Here is a 20104-nt window from a genome sequence, read left to right on the forward strand (position 1 = left end):
AGTTTGCATACAAACAAACAGACTTACATGGCTAAATCAACTCAGCTCTTCATCCTGATCATTTCGATATACATTTTGGTGCATCTATCTCTTCTTACAATTTAGAGATTCATGACAAACTTAATACACCATTTCATTTTCATGAAAGGTATAAAAAACTATTCACGCTTTGCATGAAGGAACATCTAAAACAGTCTTCGGAACAGGAGTTGTCAAGAATTAATGCTCAAAAAAAAAAAGTCATAGAATTCTAAATAAAAAGTACGAAGTTTTCTTAAAATTTTCTAGATTTTTTTTTTTTATTGAATGCGTTTTTGAGATTGGTTTACAGTGTTCCCCTTTAAAAAATTCATAAAAGCATTTTCTAAAACAACTAAAATAAAAAAAAAGGATTTTAAGTAACAAAATTTTATAAAAATTGGTAGTGCTATTTTTCTGTACTCCGCTGTATGTGGCTGTATACAAGAATAAAATCCAAAGCAGCTGCGTTGTTTAGTACAAAAATTAAAATAATTGGTAAGCCACTAGCAATATTACACCACAATGTAAGCAAATCGTCATCAAATCGTCGTTTTTCTACTTTTATTCTAATTTTGAATCCCAAAATTTGCATATTTTGTAGTTAAGTTTATTGATAAAAAATTTGTGCAATACAGCCGTGCCGTTGTGGCGATTTCATTATTGGTAAATGATTAGGGATAAGCTGTGCAAATAGTTTAATATTCATTATTTATTTAATATGTTGCTATTTATAAATCTGTTGTAATCTGTTACTAAATTTAATCATTTGCGTTGTTGAGTGTTTTAGATGGATTAAGAGCATACTCTGTGTGTGTATAATATTGTGACGAATATTAGTACCACTAAGCGATACTAAGCAGTATGTACATAAACAAATCAATCATCATGTACACACATACATACAAGGCAACAGAGAGATACTCACAAACGCATGTCATCATCAGCGAAGTAGTATTCCCATATACTCACGCATATGGATACAAATTACAAATATACATGTGTGTAGCTGGTAAACAAGCTTCAAGTTCACGAAATGAGTAGACCTTCGGAGAAATGGGTGAACGAGGAAAGGGAGGGGTATAAAAGCAGCACAAGCTGAGGCATGACTAATCCGTTTGATTTAAACACGCTATCAGTTGCGAAGTGAAGTTTAATTGCGAAGTACTTTCTAATAAAGTCTAATAAAGACCATTTTGTAATACAGAATATTGCAGTGTTTTATTCAACAGTTTAGCGATACGAACGTAAGCAGAAGGTTGAAAATAAGCGGAATTTCACTAAATTCGTTACAATATAAATATAAGTATGGGTATTAAGAAAATACCTAATTGTATTAATACTGTCGAGTTGTTTGTTATTATTGGATTTGTTATTATGTCCTCTTGCCAGAAGCATGAATGTGCTAAAATTAAATTTTGGGATATCACGTTTGAATGTTTATTACTCACGCAAAATTATAATCTTCGGTTTGTATTTGTATTTAGTAAATTTTTCCTAGCACAACAATTTAGCAAAATTATTTTATAGAGCTTGTCAGAACAGCAACAAAAGGCGAAAATTCAGTAAATTTCAATAACGTAATTAATAAACAATAGATAATTTGTAAACTAAGACATAATGGCTACATTATCTATATATATAAAAATTTAATTCTACGTGTGTGTGTTTGTGTGTTCTCTATGGAAACGTATTTCCCACATTTTATTTATTTATTTATTTCCTTGAAATATAACTATAAATAATTATATTACATAAAAAAGGCCACTAGCAACCTGGGCTATCGGCCTGTCCCACATTTTAATCATCACCAAATTTTGGCTATAGGTTCCGATCAAGACGAAGGTTTTTGATATTTCAGAACTAACAATTTTTAATTAAAAATTTTTTTTTCACAATTTCACGTGCGCCACTGGGTAGTGCGACAAATTTTGTATTTCTGCAAAATTTACTCATACGCCATGTAAGTACTTAAGTGCAGAACTTTTGTTTGATCATAGCACTTAATTCACATAAAGTTAAAGCGATTGCATTGAGTGATTTGAAAGTTTTTGTTAAATTTAAGCATTCCATTGTAAAAATATCTGTCTATATGAGATGATAGACAAAAATAATATAATTAAAAAAATTTTTTAAGTTAAACGGTTTTATTGAAAACAATACTTAAATGAAGTAATAATAATACTAAAAGCTAGAAAATAATTAGGTAGGTCCTAGTTGATCAGACAATTAAATAAAAGCGTTGGGTGGGTGAAATTTCTAAAAATGTGAGGCGTAACATAACCTTATTATGGTTCAGTTGGTCTTATATATGACTATCAATAGAAATTTGAACTCATACAAATAGACAACATTCGTTAATTCGTTGTAGTTCTATAAGTAGAACTAAAGCAACAACACCGAGTTTCTTTGAAACCTTACCTACGCATAACTTTACCACATGATGACATAAGAAGTATGTCCAGTGCATAAAGAAAAATATGCAAGTAAGGCAATTGGGATAAGGTTTACAACAACTAAGGCATCATGTGGCTGAATGTGTTTGTAACACTTCAACCATCGTAGGAGTGCGGGTTTAAATCCCACTCCAGAAAGAAAAAGCTTTGAACAAGGTATAATCGAAACAGCTGTCGCCTTTCCTTACTGATGTCACGTTGTTTAAATTTTTCCCAAATTCTTAAGTAAATTATATATTAAAAATTGCATCAAATAAAGTTTTCATACATTTAAAGGAATAAGGGTAATCCCCGCTTCAGCTCTAAAAAAAAATTTTTTTTAATTATTTTATTTTCAAGTTTTTAGTCTTTATTTAATTGCCTATTATTTCTCATTCTATTTAGTTCATTTTGCGTCTCATTAATACACGGACCCTTTCCGGACAATTTTTTTCAATATCAGCCCTCAATACATAATCATTCCAAAGACTTTACTCGACTCTGCGCCAGGTATGCTTGTCCCTTATCGAACTCCAAAATATTTTGATGTCACTTCTACCGGACTATATGTAATACTTGTTCCAAATATGAGCCAAATCGAACATCATAGGTCGCTTTTTTTTATGTATGTATTATATGTTCCAAATATGAGCAAAATCGGACCACAAATACGATTTTTTTTAATATCGCGATCGTTGCGCCACCTGGCGGCATTTTTTCATAGGTCTCTTTCTATTCTTGTATGTATTATGTGTTCCAACTATGAGCCAAATACGATTTTTTTTAATATCTCGATACTTGCGCCACCTAGCGGCGTTTTTTTCATAGGTCGCTTTCTATTCATGTATGTATTATGTATTCCAAATATGAAAAAACTCGGACCACAAGTACGATATTTTGAAATATTTCGATCCATGCGCCACCTATCGGAGTTTTTTTTCTTATTATTGCATTGTCATCGGGTTCTGAACTATATTCCAAGTTTCAAGCATGTAGCTTATCGGGAAGTTACTTAAATTTCAATTACAAAATTCGTGCCAGCCAGCCTGTCAAGTCAAGCTAAATAAAACCGTTTAAAAAAGAGGGTGAGGGTGTAAAAAAAGAAGAGGGAGAGATAGGGAAATTATAATATATATATACTGATTGCCTGACTTTGAGTAACGGGAAGGAATGCCTTAAAATACACCTTCTTATTATACTCAGCGTGCTTTGCACACATAGTAAATTAACTTTGATTGGATAACGGTTGGTTGTAGAGGTATAAAGGAATTGAGATAGATATAGACTTCTATATATCAAAATCATCAGTGTCGAAAAAAAATTTGATTGAACCATGTCCCGTCCGTCCGTCCGTCTGTCCGTTAACACGATAACTTGAGTAAATATTGAGATATCTTCACCAAATATGGTACACGACCTTATCTGGACCCAGAATAGATTGGTATTGAAAATGAGCGAAATCGGATCATAACCACGCCCACTTTTTATATATATAACATTTTGGAAAACACAAAAAACCTGATTATTTAGTAAATAATACACCTAGAATGTTGAAATTGTTGTGTGGACTGATATTGAGACTCTTGATAAAAATTTGAAAACAAAAATTTTAAATGGGCGTGGGCCTTGATCTCGATTCGAACCCGCGATACTAAAAATTTTTTTTTATTATTTTATTTTCAAGTTTTCAGTCTTTATTTAATTGCCTGTTATTTCTTATTCTATTTAGTTCATTTAGTGACTCATCATCATACAAGAACTCTTTCCTGACAATTTGTTACAATCTCAGTCCTCAATACATAATCGTTCCAAAGACTTTACTCGACTCGGCGCCACCTATGCTTATCCCTCCTCGAACTCCAAAGTAGTTTGATGTCACTTTCGCTGGACTGTATGTAATATTTGTCCAAATATGAGCCAAATCGGAACACAAATACGATTTTTTTAATATCACGATCCTTGCGCCACCTGGCGTAGATTTTTTTCATATGTCGCTTTCTATTCATGTACGTATTATAGGTTGGGTCAAAAAAAAAGTTGCTAATGTCCGCCCCTAAATTTGAAGATTATGGTGAGAGGGTTTTGGAAAAAAAATTTATTTTTTTGATACTTTGAAATACAACCGAAAAGGTTTTTTCGTTGTAACTTTGTTATTTGACGTCCGATTTTTTAAATTTATATGTCATTATATTGGAAGAGTGTCCCCTAGACTATCTACAGCATCATCCAGCTCTTGCGGGTCGGTGATGGTTCGGTTAGATTAGCGCGTTCGAGATGTTTTGATTTTAGACTAATGAATTTATCCCATTTCGCCCTCTCGGGGTTTCTGTAGGAGAGGAGGTTTGGATCTGATTTTGGCGTCGAGATAAAAACCAGCCGAAAATCGAATATCGAACGTAGGCCGAAAAGGTTACATAGCCTTCCATTTGTTTAAGAGAATTGTCAGCACAGACTGGGGTCTAAAACCCAAACTCGTGATGGGGCTATATACGGCCGTTGTCAGACCTATACTAACATATGGACCCTTAACATGGTGGGCGGCCATGGCCAAACAGTACAACATTCAAAATATGAAAGAGTACAGCGGGCAGCCCTCGGAGAGGTAGCAGGTGCATTAAGGTCGTGCACAACTGACGCACTAAATGTGCTCCTAAATCAGGTACCTCTGGAGTTTCAAGTAAGAAGTAAGACTTCGTGAGTAAAGTTGTTGGAACTCGAGACAGTATGGACACAGTAGTATACTTAGGAGACTTCCGGGTGCGGCTCCGTCATCGAATTATCATACTACCTCACTAAAGTTTGACAGGCGTCATAAAGTTAACTTCCCATCAAGAGGTGTCTGGAGGGACATAAGGGTGCAAATCAAGGACGCAATTCCAATCTACACCAACAGTTGCAAAATAGGGTGCGGTATGGGAACTTGTGTCTGCTGCGAATATCTGAAGGTATTGCTCTCTGTCCGTCTACCCAATTTTGCTAGTATTTTCGAAGCTCTGAAGTCTTAGAAGTCGTGCAAGGTCGTGTGCGGGGTGCGAGGTGTGCAGTTACTTAGCAGCTGCTGTATAAGGTCGCATTAAGAAAACCAAACCTGACTAAATTACTACAGTAAGAAAACAGAAGACCTACTAAAAAGAAAGAAATCTTTATTGTCAATGCCACAATCAAGGACTACTATCCGCTTGGCCTGCATGCAGAGAAAATGGGGATCCCTTTTAACAGCATTTGCAGGATCTGCGGCGAGGAAACAGTCGCGCACTATCTATGTTAATACCCAGCACTAGCATACACTAGGTTTCTAACTATGGGCAGTTGTATAGTTTGTATAGTTCCTGAGCTTAAGGAAGTAGCTAAATTCGCTGTAAAGGATAACTGCAGGTTCATTGTCCGCTACAAATCGTTCGAACGGTTCTACCGACTAGTCATACGAAATCAGCTGCAATTAGTTCCACAAGAAATGTGCATCAAAATAGCGCCCTATGCGCTACTTGGACTCGGATGTTTAGTATACGGGCGGCACAGCAACGAACACACCAACTAACCCCTCGCAGTTCTCTCAACTGACACTTTTAAGGTTTTTATGTCCTAGAAGTGGCTATTAAAAACCTCTTGCAAACCTTTTGAACGCGTTTTTAACTGATTGAGTCGTAGGTGGTTTTAAAAAAGTCGCTACCTGTGATTAATTAATTAAATGCATATAGCTCAGACTTAAGCAGTGTTGGTACAAGTGTAGCTAATAACTGTGCTGTTGTCACTAAACCTACCGTGTGAGAACGAAATCGGTTAAGGACCACCCCCACTTTTATATACAAGATTTTTAGGAGAGTCGCGGACGAATAAAATAAGCTATATCTTTGCAAAAAAGAGTTTATATCAATGGTGTTTCAGTACACAAGTGGAATTATAACAAGAAAATGGAAAAAAATTGAAATGTTTGAAAAGGGGCGTGGCACCTCTCTCTTTCATGAACAAGCAATTTCACGAATCGTAATAAGATTGAGTACACATATTTTACTTAAATATTTCTAGAAATAAAATAAATGTAGTTAAAAAAACTAAAAAAAGACGCCGTAGCACAGAGGTTCGCGTCTCCGCTTTTAAGCACAACTCGTTTTGTAGCGAGTTATTTAACCACTGCCGCCAGTCTTCAACAATTGCCGCTAGATAGGTCTAACTCTCCTTTGCGCGCCTTGCGTAGAAAATTTTAACATTTTTGAAAATGCTCGTGGCGCTGCCCCTTTTTAAACGGTTCTATTTAGCTTGTTAAACGGTTTTAGTTAGCTTTTCTTGATAGGCTGACTGGCTGGCATGAATTTTGTAATTGAAATTTAAGTAACTTCCCGATAAGCTACAAGCCTTAAACTTGGAATATAGTTCAGAACCCGATGACAATGCAATAATAATAAAAAAAACTCCGATAGGTGGGGCATGGATCGAAATATTTCAAGATATCGTACTTGTGGTCCGAGTTTTTTCATATTTGGAACACATAATACATACATGAATAGAAAGCGACCTATGAAAAAATGATAGGTGGCGCAAGGAACGATATATTCAAAAAACCTTATTTTTGGTCCAATTTGGTTCATATTTGGAACACATAATACATACATAACAAGTAAGGAAGGCTAAGTTCGGGTGTAACCGAACATTACATACTCAGTTGAGAGCTATGGAGACAAAATAAGGGAAAATCACCATGTAGGAAAATGAACCTAGGGTAACCCTGGAATGTGTTTGTATCACATGTGTATCAAATGAAACGTGTTAATAAGTATTTTAAAAGGGAGTGGGCCTTAGTTCTATAGGTGGACACCTTTTCGAGATATCGCCATAAAGGTGGACCAGGGGTGACTCTAGAATTTGTTTGTACGATATGGGTACAAAAGAAAAGTGTTAATGAGTATTTTAAAAGGGAGTGGCCCTTAGTTGTATCGACCAAAATGTGGACCAGGGTGACCCAGAACATCATCCGTCGGTTACCGCTAATTTATTTATATATGTAATACCACGAACAGTATTCCTGCCATGATTCCAAGGGCTTTTGATTTCGCCCTACAGAATTTTTCATTTTCTTCTACTTAATATGGTAGGTGTCATCCCCATTTTACAAAGTTTTTTCTAAAGTTATGTATACTTTGCTTCAAACAACCAATCCAATCACCATGTTTCATCCCTCCCCCTCTATTAATAGTCATAAATAAGACCAACTGAACCTTAATAAGGTTGTGCTACGCCTCACATTTTTAGAAATTTCACGCGCCCAACACTTTTATTTAATTGTCTGATCAACGCCCTAGATTGATGAGGAGTGTGATGATTAGTGCCTAGGACCTACCTAATTATTTTCTAGATTTTAGTATTATTATTACTTCATGTAAGTATTGTTTTCAATAAAACCGTTTAACAAAACAAATTTTTTTTAATTATTTTATTTGTTTAATAAATTGCTTATGTTTCGGAAGCTATAACGCAAAGAAAAATAACATATCGTAATTAATTTGGAATATATACTTTCCTTATAGCAGGGGCAATATTTCTAGTAAAAATGGACGGAATCGATTAAAGACCACGGCTACTTTTATACAAAAGAGGTTTAAAAGGGTCATAGACTATAATAATATGTTATATTTTACCGAAAATTAGTTTTGTAAGAGGTCATTTATATTATGAAACATTATACAACATTTCTCGAGCTTCAAAAAACAAAAAAAAAAAAAAAACAAACAAATCCCTCGTAACAAAGTTTAAAAAAGTAATTTGAAAGGAGCAGTACAATTGAAACTCACGCTGCGTATATAATGTTCGGTTACACCCAAAACTTAGCCTTCCTTACTTGTTTTTCTTTGACATTATCAGGTTCCCAGTATTTTTAAAGCGATACTCGTAACTCGTAGCACATCGATACTTTTTTAGAATATGCTTAAGCTGTAGCCAAGTTATACTAAAAAATGCATTAAATTTAAATTTTCTTTTTCCATACAAATTTTATACATATTTAAATACTGAAAAAGTGAGTAACAAGCTGCCAAGTGTCGCAATATCAACCAACTAACCGGATGTGAAAGCGGTAACGGATGTAAATATAAAAATGTAAATATAACTGTTTTTTCTGTAACGGATGTGCGTGCAAAGCGATATTTGCTTTATGATTTGATTATTTATATTGTAAACAAAATTTTATACACCACAAAAAAAAAATTATTATTCAACTTAATGTAAACACAGTGTGTTCTTGGTCCCTAATACGTTAGAATGGTTTCGGTTTTGTGGCTTCTTTTTAGCATTTTTTGTTTAATACTAATGAATTTAATATGTTTTGTATATATGTAAAACATTAACATTGTTTTATTTAAATTAAAGCCTTTGTTTGAAAATAAACATACAGCAGCGAGCAGAAAAATAGCAGTGACAATTTTTAACAAATTTCGTCAATTAATTTTTTAGGTTTTATTTTTTGTTATTTTTTGAAAAAACTTCTATGACTCTTCTAACTAAAAGTATGCAAACCAATTTCGAAAAGTTTTACAAAAATTTTGAACTTTTTTTGTGGAGTGCTCTGAAATAAAGCAAAAGTGCCCACGTCCCGGAGCCAAGGGCAGATGAAGCAACATAACTCTGGTGCACCATTTGAAAGGATCGAAAGGAATGTTGCTGGTTCATTCCCTACTAGCAAACGCAGAAACAAATACGTACTTGTGGTGATGGATTATTTCAGTAATTGACCAGAGGTATACCCAATCCCAAATCAAGAAGCGGAAACAGTAGCAGAAGTGTTTATAAAAATTGGGTTACAAGGTATGGTGTACCAATGGAGTTACATTCTAACCAAGGGAGAAATTTTGAATCCGCTGTGTTCCAAGAAATGTGTCAGACATTGGACAATGGTATGGTGGCACGTAGTGGATAAATTCCATAAAGATTGGGACACACACATACCCTTATTCTTCATGGCCCACGAATGGGGAGTACATGCGACAACGAGTCACACTCTCGCGAAGCAAATTTTCGGCAATGATCCTCAACTGCCAGTTGACTTGAAGTTTGAGATATATGCCGATACGGGAAGAAATTTCAATAAATCCACTGGTGTCGTGGAGGAAGAAATGAGAGAAATCCACGACATTGTGAGATAACGCACCAAGATTATGCGTGACAATATGAAAGCCAGGTACGGCAAAGCAATGAGCTCGGAAGGATTTGTGGTGTATGATTCAGTGCTGCACCACTACAACAGGATTCTAAGTACATGAGACATGATGCGTAACATGCAAACAGCAGCAAAGGGTACATATGACATTACACAACACTTCCCAAGGCAAGCGGTTCTATGTACTGGAGCGACTCGGAATTTTTCCCGACCAAGGACTGTCATTTCAGTGTAACCCCATTTAATTTGTTGTGTCTCCCCCAAAAATTGTCATCCTCCCAGCAGCTCCTCGCAGCGGGACTGAGCCATAATCTCCTGCTCCGGGCAGGTATCGAACCCAATCCGGGTCTGTCACGTGACCCCGTTCCGGAGAAATGGTTTTGCTGCGTTTGCCGGAAAAGAGTCTTTTTAGGACGGTCATACTCTTGTCAGTGTGTCACGTGCTAGGGATGGTTGCATCGGACAGGTTGTTCTGGGCTAGATCCCAAAACCAAACGTCCTCATAACTTTTAAAAATCCTTTGTCGCTCCTCGCTGTTCACGCTCAAGGGCATCCCGTAGTCCCGCCTTAGCGCCAGCAGCTCTGCTTCTCAGCAAGTCATAACAAGTACCCGCTGCTGCTCGCGCCCTACGGCGCCACCAGCTCATACGGCCACTACCGTGCATTACTACAATCTCCGTAGTAGAGTGGGTAGCAATGCCGAGCATCAGCCCCCCGCCTCGTCTTCTTTCCCGCACTTTTCCGGCAGCATTCGTGTTGGTCAGGGAAACATACTCTTAGTCTCTACCACCTTTTGCACCGTTTACCAGCACAGAATATATATGTTTGCGACATCGGCCCAATGCAGCCCGTGCCTTGGGCGGTGCCACTTTAATAGATGTTCTCGTCTCCGTTACGGAATCCCCCCGACGGGCTTCATTGCGCCATGTTGCTAGGCCGCAAACACAAATACACCGGGTACCCCAATGCTGACCCAGGGATGTCCAGTCCCAGGGCCACAACAGCAATTGCGTCCTAGCCTTTCACTACCCAGGCATAGTCACCCGTCACTTACTCCTAGAGTGACGACATCTCCCTGCTGCACTTCAGAGTTCTGCAGTTAAACTGTAATGGATTAACTGGCAATATCACGGAGATAGTCGAATTCATGAAACGGCACAACATCCGCATTGCTGCGATTCAGCAGACTAAACTCACAGCAAGATCTGATCTGCAGACCTGATCTGGGTATAATGTGCACAGAAAAGATCGCGAGAGCGGAAATGGAGGCGGTCTTGCATTGATCATACACCACTCAGTGCAATATCATCGGCGATAATCGCATTATCATAGGCAATTTCAATGCCCATCAAGACCTATGGCATTCAAACTTTCAGGCTGACAGCAGGGGTGAGATGTTGGCGGATAAAATAGAAGAAACGACGTTCTGCACAATAAACGAAGTCGCCTCCACTTGTATGGTAGGAAGCTGTCACCTGCCAATACTTATTTCGATCGAGCGTACCGCCGACTTCATCGTCACCGAAAAACGCACTTTCATAAACTTTAAAAAAGGAAAGTGGGATGAATATAAATCCTTACAGACAGCCGATTTGCTCCCCTCTCTATACCGACTGATGCTCACCAAGGGGAGCGTGCTTTCCGCAAGGTCATTGAATCCGCCTCGGCTCTCTTTATTCCCGTCGGAAGAATTCCCGAAAGTCGAAGTCGAGGCCGCAAATTTAGCGAGAGATCGTGACCTTATAAGACAGCTCGATCCCGGCGACCCCTAAATAAGGGATATAAATAAACACATCAGATTGCTCGTGGATGAACACAAGCGGGCGAAATGGGAGAAGCATCTAAAGACCGTAAAGTCTCTAGAATCCGTCCAAGCACAACGTCAAAAATTTCCATCGCCTTTGGCTATAAAGTGCTGTCTGATGCGAAAAAATGTGCGAGCGCTTTTTGCTGACAATATTTAATGTATTGTACGGTTGACAAAGTTAGACGGAGGGACAACAGACACGCACATAAGCATAAATTCAGCGCGTCCCCAATTACCATCACCGCCAAAGAGGTTGAGGATGCCACCGGTCAAACTAAACCATCTAAAGCCTGTGGGCCCAGACGGCATAGCCATGCCGATGATTATAAGCCTAGGAAAAGAGGGTTTCAAAGATTTAGCACATGTCTTCAACATGTCCCTTTCCACCTTTGTCATTCCCGAAAAATGGAAAATGGTCAAGGTGGTACCGCTACTAAATGGGAAACCAGCTAACATAGCAGAGTCATATCGCCCGATATCTCTCCTATCGCCAGTAGCCAAGACGCTTGAAGCCATTTTGCACTCCTATTCCAAAGCAAATTTGCAACTAGCCTATCATCAACATGGCTTTAGAAAAGTTCATAGCACCACCACCGCGCAAAATGCTTTAGCACCCAGATAAATTGCGGTTTAAATAAAAACGCACACCATAGAACATAACTCATTGCGCTTTTGATACGGTCAACCATGGTACCTTACTGCAAGACCTGGAAGGGTCTAAGGTCTTAAAAGGTGGACCGCAAATTATATGGATGCCAGGAAGGCATCGGTGCAATTTAGAAACACAACATCAAAATCAAGAAGAAATAAACAAGGGTTGCCACAGGGTGGTGTTCTGTCACCACTTTTGTTTAACTTCTACATTTCAAAGCTACATTCGCCACTAGAAGGAGTTACTATCGTTTCCTATGCCGATGACTGCACAATAATGGCCACAGGCCCAGGCCCACAGATTGCTGAGCTTTGTAACAAAATAAACGGCTACCTCACTGATCTCTCCAGTTTTTTCACCTCGCGAAATTTGACATTATCACCGACTAAAATATCGGCGACCTTATTTACAACATGGACGTCTCAAATGTCGACCATTTTGAACATCCACGACAATGGCACTACGCTACCGACTGTCTTACACCCCAAAATCTTGGGTGTAACCTTCGATTAGGATCTACATTTTGGTGAGCATTCAGCCGCAATTGTACCGAAAATCCAGAGCCGCAATAAAATCCTCAAATCTCTTGTTGGCAGTACTTGGGGAAAAGGTAAAGAAACGTTCATTACCACTTACAAAGCCATTGGCCAACCGATTGCACGCTACGCGTCCCCGATATGGTCTCCAAGCCGAAAGACTACTCACTCGAAGAAGCAACAGGCCTGCCAACATACTGTCCCCAGAACACCATCTACATAATGAGACGAAAATACTCTCCATCAGGGAGAGAAATGAAATGCTAACCAAACAGTTCCTGCGGAATACGCAGAAACCTGGGCATCCTAACAGACATCTGATTGATGAGCCAACACCGCCCAGGGGCTCAAGGAGTCATCTCCGTGAGCATTGTGAGGAAATACGGAACTTGAGAACACAGCCGTATGAAGCCAAAAAACACAAGCGGGTCCTCAGTGAACTCCACAAACAGGCGTCGGACCTCTTTGTCAGGACTTGCCCGGTGAATCCTGTACTCAAAGGACAATACCCTAAACTTGCAGAACAGGAACGCACACTCCCCAGGGAAACGCGAGTTACTCTAGCTCAACTGCGATCTGGATACCATAACAAGTTGAACTCTTATCTATCCTGAATCAACCCCGACATACAAAATGTATACCTTGCTTGCAATGTGTCCCCACATGACACCAACCATTTCTTCAATTGTAATGTGGAACCAACGCCTCTAACACCCCTCTCATTATGGTCCACCCCTGTTGAAACAGCAAGTTCCCTTGGACTACCGTTAGAGAATATTGATGACAATTTGTGATCGGTCACACATATTGGATGGGGCGAAGCTCTGCTACAACAACAACAACAAGAGATATCTCACAAACACATGTAATAATCAGCCGAAATAGTTACTCACACATACACCGGCATATGGCTATAAGAAAAACATAAACTACAAATATACATGTATATAGATGGTAACCAAGCAGGAGATACAAAAGTTCTAGAAGGTGAAACGTCTAGACCTTAGGAGAAATATGCGAACGAAGCAACGGAAAGTATAAAAGCAGCGCAAGCTGAGTAATCAGTTATCAGTTTTGATTTAAACACGTTATTGGTTGTGAAGTACTACTCCAAAAGTAATCTAAATAAAGCCCAGTTTGCAATACTGAATATTGGAGTGATTTGTTCAACAACTTAGCGATTCGAGCGTTAGCAGAAGGTTTCAAATAAGCAGAATTTTCCTAAATTCGTTACAATATATTGGCATCACTTATTGGTGTCTTAACCTAAAAAATGTCAAAACTTTATAAAACAGAAAATACGGAAAATTTCAAAACGAAAAATACAATCCCCCCAATTCGCCAACGCAAAAATTTATAGATTATGAATATGGCGGAAAGCCAAAAACTAATTGGTTGGCTATGGTATCGTTATGACTTAGGCGAGATTCAATGGCTTCAATAACCGATTAGATTTACTTCAATAGAATTCGTTTGGTCTCACAATTTAATTCATTTACATACGTCACACTTTCATTGCATACAATAAAAAATATATATTTGCTCACAATTATAACTATTTATTAGTACATTATACATACAAGAAATAAATGTCAGCATTTCGACTGCTGATCGGAATATCACCATATCTCAACTTGTGTTTCGAAAACGCCATATCACAAAATGTTCGAATTTCGGCGCTCAATCGAGTTAGGGTAATATTCCAATCAACAGTCAATTTATAATACCATATTGGATGTTATAAAATCTAGAGCTTCTGGAGTTGATAAATCTATATATATATCCGGACAATAATCCACGGCCACCGCACAAAGTTCTCCTTCAACAACGCCACCTGCTCCCAAATCTGCAGACGACAGAGCAATATCCTCAGCAGACAGGATTGATGCTCTTTTATAACATGCTCTTATTTGCACACGCTTAGTTTTGAGAAGAGGAGAACGATCTTCACTATTTTGACTTAACGACCCCCATCCACTAATTGTCATCCATTCTCCCCGTCTTAATTCATGCGCGCAAAGTGGTATTTTGTTTATTGTCGCACCCAGTGGAAAGGATTCAGTCAATGTAACCACTGCTATATTCATAACTTTTTCATCTGGACAATAATCAGGATGAGTATGTACTTTATGAACATATATTCCTATCCCGAATATTAAGCTAGTATCGGTTACACCAGCGTAAACGTAGAGATTACTCGGAAGTTTACCATATACGCAATCCGCAACTGTAACTACCGCTTTATCACTGACTATGGAACACATGCAACTATATATGTATTGATGACGTATTACCGCTGAGTGTGGGCTTTCCGTTATATCTATATCAGCGCCACCTATGATGCGATATTTCGCATTCGTATAACTTGAAATGCAGCTGAGCAGAACAAACAGCAATGCGAATTTATTTCGTGGATTCATATTACTTAGTTTAAAACCTTCTCTACCACTTTCAAAGTATAAAGTACACCGAGATTAATTTCGACGCCGCTATTTATACCTAATTGAGTCGCGTAAATAAAAAATAAGATTCCAAGAATTTGAAATAACAAAAATACATCTAAATTTAAGTTAAAGCTACACAAGGTTAACCTTTTCATATTCAGCGTGCTTTTCACACAGAGTGTATTAACTGTGGTAACATAACAGGCATAAACGAATCGAGATAAATATAGACTTCCATATATCAAAATGCTGAGGATAAAAAAGGGATTGATTTAGTCATCGCCGTCCATCCGTCCGTCTATCTGTCAGTGCCCACGATAACTTGAGTAAATATTGAGAATAAAATATTGCAATTTGGCATATGGGTTCTTTGGCGCTCATCTCCCATCGCTATTAAAAATGAGGGATATCGGATGGTAACAACGCCCACTTTTTACATATATAACATTTTGAAAAACAGATAAAACCTTATTATTTAATAAATAATTCATGTAGAATGTTAAAATTTGATGATGTCTGATGTTCAGACTCTTGATTTTTTTGAAAATGAGCGTGGCACCGCCCACTTGTGATAAAATAAATTTTACAAATACTATTAATCATAAATCAAAAACCGTTAAACCTATCATAACAAAATTCGACAGTGAGGTTGCTTTTACTATAAGGATGCTTCGAAGAAAAATTAACGAAATCGGCCTATTTTTATATCAAGGATTTTTAAAAGGGTCGTGGACGAATAAAATAAGCTATATCTTTGCAAAGAGAGCTTTATATCAATGTTGTTTCATTTTCCAAGTGAAATTATAACAAGAAAAAGGAAACATTTTTAATTTTTGAAAATAGGCGCGGCACCGCCCCTTTTATGATCAAACTATTTTCTATATTTCGGGGGCCATAACTCGAAGAAAAATTAAAGGATCGTAATAAGATTGGCTACACCTATTTTCCTTATAGCAGCAAATATGTATAGCGAAAATGGACAGGATCGGTTAAAAACCAAGCCCACTTTTATATAAAAGATGTTTAAAAGGGTCGTAGACTAGAATAATAAGCTATATCTTAGCGAAAAATGTTATTTCACTTCAAGTTTTATTTTAAGAGGAAATTGGGAGACGTTTTTTTATTCCAATCAAGCATTACAAAACATTTCTAGAGCCACGCTGAATATATAATATTCGGCCATCTAAACTTTAGACACCCTTATTTGTTGTTTGTTTGTTTTAATTAGCTGATAAGATCTAGCAGATCTATATTTTTGCTTTTAATAAAATTTTATAAATTGATCCTGCCCTTATCCTAGTTATCTTCCTAGTAAGCAAACGTCGACATGAAATTAAAAAAGCTTTCAGATGTTAAATAGATGTGTTTACTAAAATTTGTCGTGAGAGTTCGGGTAACATTTTTTATTGGTGTCTAAAATTTATCAAATCCATTACCTCTCTTCCATTAGTTCATCCATATATTGGCCTGTAATTTTATTTCTGTTTTTCCAACGAACAAAACTTATATGTTGCCAGATATAGGGCAGAGGAAAAGTTATATACCAGTACACGTCTCCGCTTATGTACAGGGGGTTATGGGCCCTTTTGCTAACCATACTAGACCTAAAACTTGATGTCTCGCAAAGAATATATTTTCAATGTCATATAGTGTAGTTCATTGAAATTAAATGGTCACGTCCGTAACCGTACTTAAGCTTATATCCAGCGTTTTAAAAAGATATTTCAGATTTCCATCATCTAAGGAATGTAAAAACTTCCCTTAGCTTCTTTAAGTTTTGCATACTTTCACAAGCGTTAAAAATTACTCCTATTTCTTGTCGCGTCCGAACCTCATCATATATGGTCATATATATGTACTTACATTTTTCAGTTACCCACGATTGTTGCTTCAAATATTGTAATATCCACTCAGTCCTCTGCTCATATTCTTTCATGCAGGTTGTAATACATTCGAATGTCGCGTCCATTACCAAGGAATTGCCCATATGTATTTGCAAAGTGTGTTATTAAGTTGACACATGTACAATGAACGTATTTTTAGTGAAAAGTACAATGGGTTGACTTAATTAGTTTTATCTGTTTCGAGGCGTGTAAATAAAAAATACGATTTCCGGAATTTGAAATATACTCAACGTGCTGTGCACACGGAGTTTATTAACTTTGGTTGCTTAAACCAATCGAGATAAATATAGATGAGGATGAAAAAAGGAATTGATTTAGCCATGTCCGTTCATCCGTCTCTCTGTCAGTGCAAACGACAACACACACACATAAAACCCGACTATTGGACTGATGCTAAGACTCTTAATTTTTTTTTTTTTTTTGAAAATGGGCGTGGTACCGCCCACTTGTGATAAAAAAAACAATTTTACAAATATTATTAATCATAAATCAAAAACCGTGAAACCTATCATAACAAAATTCGACAGAGAGATTGCCTTTACTATAAAGAATGCTTCGAAAAAAATTTACGAAATCGGTGATGGACCACGCCCATTTTTATATAAAAGATTTTTAAAAGCGTCGCAGACGAATAAAATATTATCTTTGCAAAAAAGAGCTTTATATCAATGGTGTTTCATTTTCCAAATGCAAAAACAAGAAAAAGGAAAAAAAATTAGTTTTTGAAAATGGGCGTGGTACCACTCCTTTTACGACAAAACAATTTTCTATGTTTCGGGAGTCATAAAATAAAATTAAAGGATCGTAATAAGATTGGGTACACATATTTTCCTTATATCAGGAAATATTTCTAGGGAAAATGGTCGGGATCGGTTAAAAACCAGGCCCACTTTTATATAAAAGATGTTTAAAAGGGTCGTAGACTAGAATAATAAGCTATATCTTAACTAAAAATAGTTTTGTATCAATGTTATTTCACTTATCAAGTTTTATTTTAAGAGCAAATTAGGAGACATGTATTTAATGGGTGGTGCCACGCCCCTATTCCGATCAAGCATTACAGAACACTTCTAGAGCCACGCTGAGTATATAATACTCGGCCACCCAACCTTAGACACCCTTACTTGTTGTTTGTTTGTTTTAATTAGCTGAACAAACATATTTTGCTCTATCAAAATAACAAATCAAATGACGCATTTTGCTATACTTTTTCTAAAAAACATTTCTTTGCAACTGTTTGTTTATTTATACGTGGACGAATCCAAAATAAGGTCCATCACGAACCGAAAATGAAAAGTGGTCAGACTTTATTTCTATCACTTGGGATTAAAGCTCAAATACTTGTATGATGTGGAAATCAAATAGTTTATCCTTTCCCCTCATCCTGGACAGAGAAACAAAATTTCAAAAAAGGCTTCATCAATTTTGCAAATTTCGATGTGTTACTAACAAAATATAACGTCCTTTCTTTATATTGTTGCGCTGTTAAGCCCAGTTTTATATTTTTGCTTTTAGTCAAAATTTTGTTTAGATAACGGAAGTTTTATAAATTGATCCTGCCCTTATCGTTATTATTCTTCCAGCAAGCAAACGTCGACTTGAAATTAAAAAAGCTTTCAGATGGTAAACAGGTAAATAAAATAAATGTAAGGCGCGATAACCTCCGAAGAGATCTAAGGCCGAGATTCTCTTCCAATTTGCGTTGTGCTCCTCTTAATTTTCCCTACAAATTGGCCGGACGGGACCTACATGTTTTATGCCGACTCCGAACGGCATCTGCAAGGCAGATGAGTTTTCACTGAGAGCTTTTCATGGCAGAGATACACCCGGAGCGCTTGCCAAACACTGCCGAGGGGCGACCCCGCTTAGAAAAATTTTCTTCTAATTGAAAAACCTTATTTCTAAAATTTTGATGTTGCTTTGCCCGGGGTGCGAACGCAGGGCATACGGTGTGGTAGGCGGAGTACGCTACTATCACACCACGGTGGCCGCCAGATGGTAAACAGGTATGTTTACCAAAATTTATCCGGAAAGTTCGGGTAACATTTTTCATTGGTGTCTAAAATTTGTCAAGTCCATTACCTCTCCTCCATTAGTTATTCCATATATTGGCCTTTAACTGTATTTCTGTTTAGCCAACGAACAAAACTTATATGTTGTCCGAAAGAGGGCATTTTGCGCTTACAGCAGTGTATAAACTGTTAAACTGTTAATTGATTCTTGGAGATGTTATAGAAATCTTACAAAATATGACGATAATATAAATTGTTGTATCTCTTTTTTAATTTATATATACAAAGGAGTATCTAAGGAAAATTAAAAATCAGTTCTGATTTCAACAAGATATGAATTTTAAAGATTAATGTAGGTTTTATTGGTGTATTCAACAATTTCATATGAAGACACAAAGATAGCAGTAAACTAGCTTGCATTTTTCTTGTGAATCTTATCTGCTTCCAAAAAATTATATATATTAGAGCTTACGATTTCTTCTCGAACACAAGCGAGATTTTCGAGACAAGAGAAATGGAGAACTCAACTTCTCGCGAGATTCTCGTGTCTCGAAGTACTCGTAAATCTCGCGAGCTTTTCGACATTCTTACTTAATCGCTTATATTGCGATTATATTGCTTCCTATGACATTTAACTCAAAACATATTTGTTATACATATAATTTTGTTCGCAATATTTTATTCTTCAACGAGACACCAAGAACACGGCTTCTCGCGAGATTCTCGAATCTTGAATTACTCGTAATGCTCGCGAGATTCTCGAATCTCGAATTACTCGTAATACTCGCGATCTTCTCGACTTTCAATTCAGTCGCTGCATTGGCAATATTCTATACATTTCGGGGTTTTTTACTTGTGGGTTTGCGGACATTTTGGCTTGTGCTCCAGAAGAAATCGTAAGCTCTATATAAAACAGCCAATGAATCGATTAAGTTGAATGTCGAGAATCTCGCGAGCCTTACTAGTGATTCGAGTTTCGAGAATCTCGCGAGCCTTACGAGTAATTCGAGATTCGAAAATCTCGCGAGAAGGAGAGACTCGCGCGAAATCTCTTCTCGAACATGTTCGAGAAATCGCAGGCTCTAATATATATAAATATAAATTTGTAGACTATGTGTTAGCGAAAAATAGTTTTAACAAAAGTGTTTA

The sequence above is a fragment of the Eurosta solidaginis genome, chromosome 2, assembly GCF_040869045.1.
Source record: "Eurosta solidaginis isolate ZX-2024a chromosome 2, ASM4086904v1, whole genome shotgun sequence".
NCBI classification, from domain to species: domain Eukaryota; kingdom Metazoa; phylum Arthropoda; class Insecta; order Diptera; family Tephritidae; genus Eurosta; species Eurosta solidaginis.